This window comes from Vombatus ursinus, unplaced genomic scaffold, assembly GCF_900497805.2.
Source record: "Vombatus ursinus unplaced genomic scaffold, bare-nosed wombat genome assembly UNPS02012179.1, whole genome shotgun sequence".
NCBI classification, from domain to species: domain Eukaryota; kingdom Metazoa; phylum Chordata; class Mammalia; order Diprotodontia; family Vombatidae; genus Vombatus; species Vombatus ursinus.
The window spans coordinates 10,700,944-10,709,753 of NW_020951957.1; the positions used below are offsets into that span (position 1 = coordinate 10,700,944).

The 8,810-nt window shown below is 38.3% G+C and overlaps 1 pseudogene; it reads right to left on the reverse strand.

Moving 5' to 3' along the window:
- Positions 1-8,195: 8,195 nt before the first annotated feature.
- Positions 8,196-8,609, reverse strand: LOC114039675 (annotated as a pseudogene).
- Positions 8,610-8,810: the final 201 nt, after the last annotated feature.

Sequence of the window (8,810 nt, forward strand, 5' to 3'; positions counted from 1 at the left end):
AAGTGGTCTGGGGGCCAGAGTTTTTCCTTTCTGGGGCTCAGATTCCAACCTCATCATTCCCCCCTCAAACAAATGGGACCCAAATTCTTTTGGAGTAAGGGGTGAAGGTCTCAGCTTCTGAAACTGCTGCCTGCTGGCAAGGGGCATAGAGCTGTCCCTGCCTCAAGGGGGTCCCAAAGAGGAGGTTGACTGGAACCAAGCACAGGCTGCATCCAGGGAATGATGTGGGGACATTGGCTGGTACTCACTATTTGCTACCAACTGTAGGTAAATGGCCCATAGTCTGGAAGACACAAATCTAACAGAAAAGACTGCAGAGCCCAGATATAAAGCAGAGACTAGATTTAGGGCCCAACTTTGAGAAGATAGAACATTCTTAGCTCTGTTTGGATTCAGATACTTCAGTTTTCCAAATATGAAATATCAAATCCACCTCATAGCCAGACTCAGGAATAGCCAGGTGGGTGACATTCCCTTTCAAAGGAACATAATGGGGAAACTGAGCCAGGAGGATCCCATCTTAGACTGAGGCTAAAATTGTCCTCTCAGTTTTTCCCAATATTGACTTCCCACCAGTATCATATTTTCTGAGTAGCTTGCGGCATTTCTCTCAGATGGTGGATTATTGATTATCGATGGATTATGACCCATCAGACAACTCAAAATAAAATCCTATGAGCTTTTACCTCAAACAGCAAGTTTTACTAATCACAGCTTAGGAAAAACTTTTCCAGGATTTAAATCTCAAACTTAAATTTATCCTAATGTAAAAAGCCAATCATTAGAAATTTCCATACACTTGAAAATTCTCAGCAAACCATACATAACCCAAACAAGCTTTTTGGCTAGTTTACACATTAAAACAATAACCAACAATAATTAAATTATTTTAGTGGTAACCAAATTATGAAAAGTTGCTTGACATAACTGATACAGAAAGTTCACCAATTTGAAACTTGAAATGAACCCATTACCAATCAGGTGACTTCAGTTTTGTTAAATACACTTCCAAATTACTTTACACAGAGAATCAACATCTCACCATTAACAATTAAAACTAAAACTTTAAGAAAAGTGTGCTTACCCAAATTCAGAGGCCAGCTTCTTTACCTTGAGCAGGATGTGCTGAACCTGGGTGAAGCTTCCACGCAAAGGTTTCCCTAGGGCCCAAGGCCATTGTCAGGGCGGCCCATGATGTAGCTGCTGCCCCTTCCCCCACTTTCCTTTTCCCCAGGTCAGGGAGGGTGAAATTAAAAGTACTCAAGGAAAGGGAGTGGAAGAAAAGAGTGACCACGGTTGTAAGGAGGAGTTCTAAACTCCTTAATGATCAATCATAAAACCTTCAGAATCTGCCAAGATATTTTCAGGTGTTCTAACTTTCCCCTGTAACTTCTATGAAGGAGAATTCAGGGGCATAGAGGGAAGTGAGTAAGCCTCAGGGAACCAAAAAGCAACTGCAGTTTTTCCCAATTCTCTAGCACTGAGGGAATTAACAGATACACTTCCAGATAGGGCATCCATCCTTGTCCTCTATGCTGTGGAAGGTTTACCCAGGTCCATGGCCTTGAACCGACCCAATGGACTGAGAGCCTGAAAACGTCAGGCCCAGTGCTAGACAGCCTCATAACAGTTTGCCAGAAAAGCTCCTCCAAGCCTTAGTGCTTGGAGAGCAACCCTAACTGCAGAGCAAGAAAGGAGGGGAGGGGGGAGGCTTACATACCTTCCAGTCTAGGCTGGAGAATAACTTGGGGTTAGGCAGTTTCCCTGTACAGGCCACCAAAATGATGCTGTTTAGGGGTTCAGGGGTGCTACGACCCCAAAATCACAACATGCAGGTCCTGCCCGAAAGAATTTGACCCAAGCCTTCTTTCAGCCAAAGACAATGTTTATTAGAACATCCATCATATTGTGCAGACTCTTAAGGAGCCTGAACATAGGTAAGCAGTAGCTAGATTATAAGCATCTGAGCATTTTAGTAGAGACAAGATGGACCTTATATACAGAAAGACTGTGGGAGAGTAGCCAAGTAGTCCATGAGGTAATAGAATTCCCAAGGGTGGGAAATGGAGCCTAGTTGGTACCAAGGGTGGGAAATGGCCAGGGGCCATAGGGAGTCAAGACAATGGAGGGGAGCCACAATGAAGTTGATGGGACTATAGCCTCCAAAGATTTGACCATGTGGGAAAGTACAGAGTCCATGAGGTAATAGAATTCCCAAGGGTAGGAAATGGAGCCTAGGTGGGATCAAGGGTGGGAAGTGGTCTGGGGGCCAGAGTTTTTCCTTTCTGGGGCTCAGATTCGAACCCCATCAAATACCACTGCTAGGTCTGTATCCAAAGAGATAAAAAAAAAAAAAAAAGGAAAAGGACCTGTATGTACAAAAATATTTATAGCAGCTGATTTCTGGAGGCAAAGTATTGGAAATTTAGGGAAATGATCATCAATTGGGGAATGGCTGAATAAGTTGTAGCATGTGATTATGATAGAATACTATTGTACTATAAGAACTGATGAGCAAGATGCTCTCAGAAAAACCTGAAAAGACTTGCATGGGCTGATGCAAAGCGAAATGTACTGTATACAACAATGTTGTAGGATGATGAGCTGTGAATAACTTAGCTCTTCTCAGCAATACAATGAACCAAGATGACTCTGAACAATGAAAAATGCTATCCATCCCTAGAGAAAAGAACTGATGGTGTCTGAATACAGATTGAAGCATCCTTTTTTTAACTTTATTTTTCTTGAGTTTTTTTTTGTCTATGTTTTCTTTCACAATATGACTATTATGGATATATTTTACATGACTACGCACATATGACCTACATCAAACTGCTTACCTTCTCAGTTGGGGGGGGAGCAACAGGTATGGAGGGAAGGAGGGAGAGAATTTGGAACTCAATTTTTTTAATTCAATGTTAAAATTGTTTTTACTTGTTCCTGGAGAAAAATAAAAATAAAATACTTTAAAAAAATCTTGCAATGCCCCATTACCATCACTGACCATTGTCTATACTTCTTTGTTTCTGTTTTGGTCACAGCAACCCTAATAATTTCTAATATATATATATATATATATATATGCATATATATGTGTATATATGCATATATATATGTATATGTATATGTGCATATATATATATATATATGTATGAAAACAATAATTGACTGGCACATTCACTCCACTCTTTCTATCTGTTATTCACCACTGGGGAATGCCTAACCCATGCAAATCACCTTTTGGCAGCTTAAATTAATTCCATAATTTCTAAGATGGTTAGGCTTGCAAACACAAATTTCTAAAGTCATGGTAAACATTCTTTTTTCTGCAAAGGATTTTAAAGGGGACCTTGACAAACAAATATGTAAATTTTGTTTTTCCCTACAAATACTATTCAAAGCAAAAAGAGATGCAAACAGATACTGAAGTAAAGAATCTCTATTATGTTTAAGTCACTGTCCTAGGTGCTGGGAATACAATAGAGGTGGGAGGAGGATCATTTCACTCTATTTTAAGGTGTAAAAAGTTTCACTTGAAATTAAAAAAAATATTTTTCAACAATGGAACCCTATTTCTGTTTTTTTGGGCAAAAAGACCAATAGATAAACCTTTGGTTAGATGAGTCTCAAAGTAAGGACATGAAAGCAATTTTATTAATGAAATATTCTTCAAATAGATGAAAAACTGACCAGGAAATGTTGCATGTAGACATAAAATTAGATGATGGATTCTGTGAATGTATATTAAAGGATTAAACAAAATTATTACCTCCAGATCTTTCACTGAGGATGAAGTTAGAACCGAGAGTTACTAATAATCTATCTCAGTACAGCTGTTAACAGAAGAAAAGTTAAAATTATATCGTTCCTTCCCTCCTTCCTTCCATTCATTTGGAAGCACAAAAGAAGTTAGGTGAACATATCTAGCTAGCTTTTATTTACACCTGGTTTTTACTGTCTAGCCCCTGTGAATTATATTATAGACAAAAATTAAATAATAAGATTTGTTGCATCACTTTCAACTAATCACTATATTTAAATACTTATCTTCTCTGTTTTCAAAATGGCAATAAAAAAAAATCCTTGTCTGGAAGAGCTTATAAGAATGTATGAAATAGTGACCTCAGTCAACATGAGGAGAAGAGAGAAAATTGTTACATTGGGGGATGTTTAACATCTTTGTCCAACAGAAAGGAAAGGACTTCAGTGATTAAGCAGGCCAACCCATACCTTAAATAGAATCCCCACTACCAAATACCCAGCAAATGAGTATTCAGCCTTTGCTTGAAGATCTTCATTGACTAGATAACTCACTACTTCATGACAGAGTTGACCCCATTTTTTGACAGCTTTATTTATTAGTTAACCTCCCCCCACACCATGTCAAGCATCAACTTGCTTTCTTTGTACCTTCTAGTAACAGTTCTGCCCTCCAATCATACACTTTGAGTACCATCATTTTTCCCAGTGCTAATCTTTTAAGTAATTGAGGACAATAATACTCCCAACTAGTTGTCCTGTCCTCAGGCTACAAAACCCTAATTTCTTCAACTGATCCCTATTTGCATAAATTGTCCTTCAACATTCTAGTTGCCATTTGGCTCAGTTTTATTATTTGACCAGGAAAAAAAACAGACAAACAAAAAAAAGTTTCTTTCAATTTAATTTAACAAGCACTTATTAAAAGCTTACCATGGAAAGGTAAAAGAAAGAAAACAAAAAGCAGTACTTGCCTTAAAAGAACTTACCCTTTACCAAGGTGTGAGTGCTGTATCACTCACCATCTCCTCATTTTTGTCTATTTGTCCCATCTGAGTCACCCAAAGTATGGGGTAAGCATTTTCCTATATCCCCATCACCCTCCTTGCTTCCATTCTCCCTTTGTAACCTCTTATTTCCTTACTTCTGTGCTTCTAATAACAGTGTAAGTGAGTCATGGTGCTCCCAGGTAATTAATAGTAATCACCATTTCTGTAGCACTCTAATGTTTAGAAAACACTTAATGTACAGTATTGTTGAGGTTTAGGGGTTCAGGGGTGCTGGGACCCCAAAATCAGAACACATGGGTCCTGCCCAAAAGAATTTGACCCAAACCTTTTTTCAGCCAAAGACAAGGTTTATTGGAACATGCATCATATTGGGCAGACTCTTAAGGAGTCTGAACATTAGTGAGCTATTGGCTAGATTTTAAGAATCTGAGCATGTGGCTAGATTTTAAGAATTTAAGCACCTTAATGGAGATAAATGGACCTTATATACAGAAAGACTGTGGGAGGGGTCTAGTAGTGGCCAAGTAATTTGGGGTGACTGCAGGAGGGTCTAAGGAGATCTGTATGGGAGTGGCCAGTAAACTGGGGTAAACAGAACTTCTAGGACCTGGACCATGTGTCCAAGGGAGAACAGAGCCTAGTTAGGATTAAGGGTGGGAAATGGGGGGGAGATAGGGAGATAAGACAATGGATAGCTGGGTTAGGTTTAGGGTAACAAGAGAATTGGGAGATTGGGCATAACCACAATGAAAAGCCAGTTGATGGGATTATAGCTGCAGGCCAGCACCAGGGATTTGACCTGTGGGAAAGTCCAGGGTTTTTCCTTTTTGGGGTCTACTTCCCATCCTCATCAGTATCTCATTTGAGTTCACAAGTGAGATAGGTACTACAGGTAGTATCATCCCCATTGTACAGATGGAAAAATTAAAGTTAAGAGAAGGTAATACCTTGTCAAGAACATGTATGAACAGAAAAAGAAGTCAGATACTGTGATCAAGGATGTTCAACCTGGGTTTTTCATGGGTTCCCTGAAAATGTAAAGAGCAGCAGAGAAAGGTATCAGTGAATTAGATATACTTTTTTGTGGATTTATGTGAGGACATAGACAAGAATCATCCATGAGGAGCATGGAAGGATGGATTGTGATTTATACCACTATAGGAAGTATCCACATTGATGAATTCACAGATCCATTACTATTTGTGGAATAAAAAGGCCTATATTTTTACCTAGAAGTATATGAGCTACAAAAGCTACAGAGAGGGCCATTTTGATAATATTTTATTTTTGAGGCATTGTCTGCTTTATAATGGCATCTTTTGCCTTGGGCATCTCTCTTTAAACACTCTTCTATGGAAAACTATATGTCTTTGCCTTAAATATTTACAAAGCACTCTAAGTAATTTCTGAATACATATCACCAAATATATGCTAGGATAAAAAAAAATGTTGATTTCAAAGAACATTGCCTCCAAAGATTCTCTAAAATCCGGCATTTCATATAGAGCTTCATCTGACTTAGGAACTTTTTTAGAAGTTTGTTTGTAAATGTACACATGGAATGGTCCCATTGGTTACTTACTCACACCTCATTGTGAGACTAAGAGAAGGGCTGAGACTGACTTCAATTGTACCTAATGGAAAGGAAGATAAAAGCATCTTCTCCTTCTATGGTCTATGAGAAAACATGAAAGGACACTTTTGAACTGAAGTTTGTTTGTTTGTTTGTTTTTTTCATTTTTATCTTATTTTATAGGCCTGGCATCTAATGTTACTTCTGTTGGAGATGATGTCATCAACTTTGTTGTTTTTGTCATAGTCCTTTTCATGGGAAGTTAGGAGGCTGGGAGGAGGAAAGGTAAAGTCATTTATTGGTGTAGTAATCTCCTGGTTTAAAATCTCACTCCATCACTACAGATTAGCCACATACCTGCAACTGGTTAAATGACTTGCCTATGGTCACACACCTTATAAGTCTCAAAGGGAGGATTTTAATGCAGGTTTTTCTGACTTCCAAAGCTAATTCTGAAATCTATGCCACTCTTTTTCTATGTCTTGCAAATTTCATTATTGGTTGTCAGGTTAAATTAAATTGAACCAAGATGGACAGTAGAAGAGTAGATGCTATAGTATGGGGATGTACATGAAAAAGAATCCCTTGCTATGTAGAAAAAGAGAGAGAAGAGGTTTGGATATTAATAGCTAATAGTAATAGCTAGCATTTTTATAGCACTATTGCCAGGTACTGTATCAAGTCCTTTCCACATAACATATCATTTGATTTTCACAAAAATACTGGGATAAGTGCTATTGTTTATCCACATTTTTTTTTATAATTGAGGAAATTGAGGCAAAGAAGTTAAATGATTTGCCCAGGATCACATAGCTAGTAAGTATCTGAGGCTAAATTTGAACTCACGTATTTCTTATTTCAGTCCCAGCACATTATCCACTATACCATCTAGTTGCCTGATAGTAATACTCAAATGGGCCTGTGGCCTCCTCAGTGTAGGTCTTCTCTCCAAACATATAGATATTAACCCATCTGTGCCTAGCTATCCTGTTCTATTTATCTTTAAGTTCTCTACCAGTGACATACCCAAAATGATGGGGGATTTTTCTCAATTTATCTTAACATCTCAAAGATAACAAAAGATCATATAGATTACCCATAGATCAGCTTTTCCTCTTTCCATGAGATATCATCATATTTTTTTTTACTCATATATTTTTATAACATTTTTCTCCATTTGTTCTTTGAAATTCGTATTCATAGTAAAGGAAAATTTCACTTAGGGAATTGTCAGATAGATTAATGATAGATATGCCAAAAAGTATAAATAAAACATTTTTAAATGCACAGAAGACAAAAAGTGTAGAAGGAGAAACATTCATATGGGGCAGTTTTGTTAATACCTTGTTAAATTATATGAATATATATTTCTTAAACATAAGCAGATTGCATGTTATAGAAGTTCACAATATCTTATCCAAGTCTCTGTTATTTTTATTTTGAAATATTTGGGTTTATAGATGGTTGTTAAGTTCACATCTAAAAAAGAAGAAAAAAGTTAATGAAATTATTCTTATTGTCCCTTCCATTAAAGGAAAAAAAAATTACTGTATATCATCTAGAGTCTTGATTGCTTACATTTTGAAGCACAAAAATTGTTCCCTTATAACAGCCCTGTAAGATAGATAATTCATAACTTAATCTCACAGATGAGGAAACTGAGGCTCAGAAGGTTAAGTAATGACTCTACCTCCTTGAGTAAGTCTGCCTTGCTAATGCTTCAAATACTCTCATAATAATTTTTAAACGGTCATCATGATGGTATTATTTACCTATTTGCAGCCTGGGCCTCCCACCATGTCTGTCCATCTGTGCCAGCCACCCCCAAGTGTGGCCAAAAGCATTCCTCCTTATCATTTCTTCTTCTGCATGTGGCCACAGTCATACTTGCCCTGCATGACCTTGAGCTGGATGCCTGGCAGGTCCTTGGTATGACCTGCTTACACCATGACCACGTAGACTGTGGCCCTTGCCAGGGATGAAGCAGATAGCCTCATAGCCTGTGCTCAGGAGCACATGGCAGCACTTGTGGTTGGCAGAATTGGGATTCTTGGGCTTCTGGATCATCATCTTCAGCACCATGGCCTTGAGCTGGGCACAGCCATTCATGGGGCCAGGCTGGCTGTGGGTCATTTGGGGCTGCCACAGTGATGCATCTGGTTGAGTGTGGCCATAAGACACTGTTGGTTCTGCTGAATCTTCAGGACCTGGCAGAGAGCCTGGCACATGGAGGAGTTCAAACAGTGGAAGAGGTTGGAGCACACCATCCTGATCTCAGATTTGCCTTCTGTAGGAAATATGAAGAAAGGGGGAGAGGCATAATAATCATTTTTGATCAGTATTATCTTTTTGCTTAGAGCCTTACAATATAACCCCTATTTTCAAAGGAATGAAATTGAACTTCTCTAAAGCAGATTTCATCACACATGACTAATAATTCCTCATATACTACTCACTTGGGTCCTCCA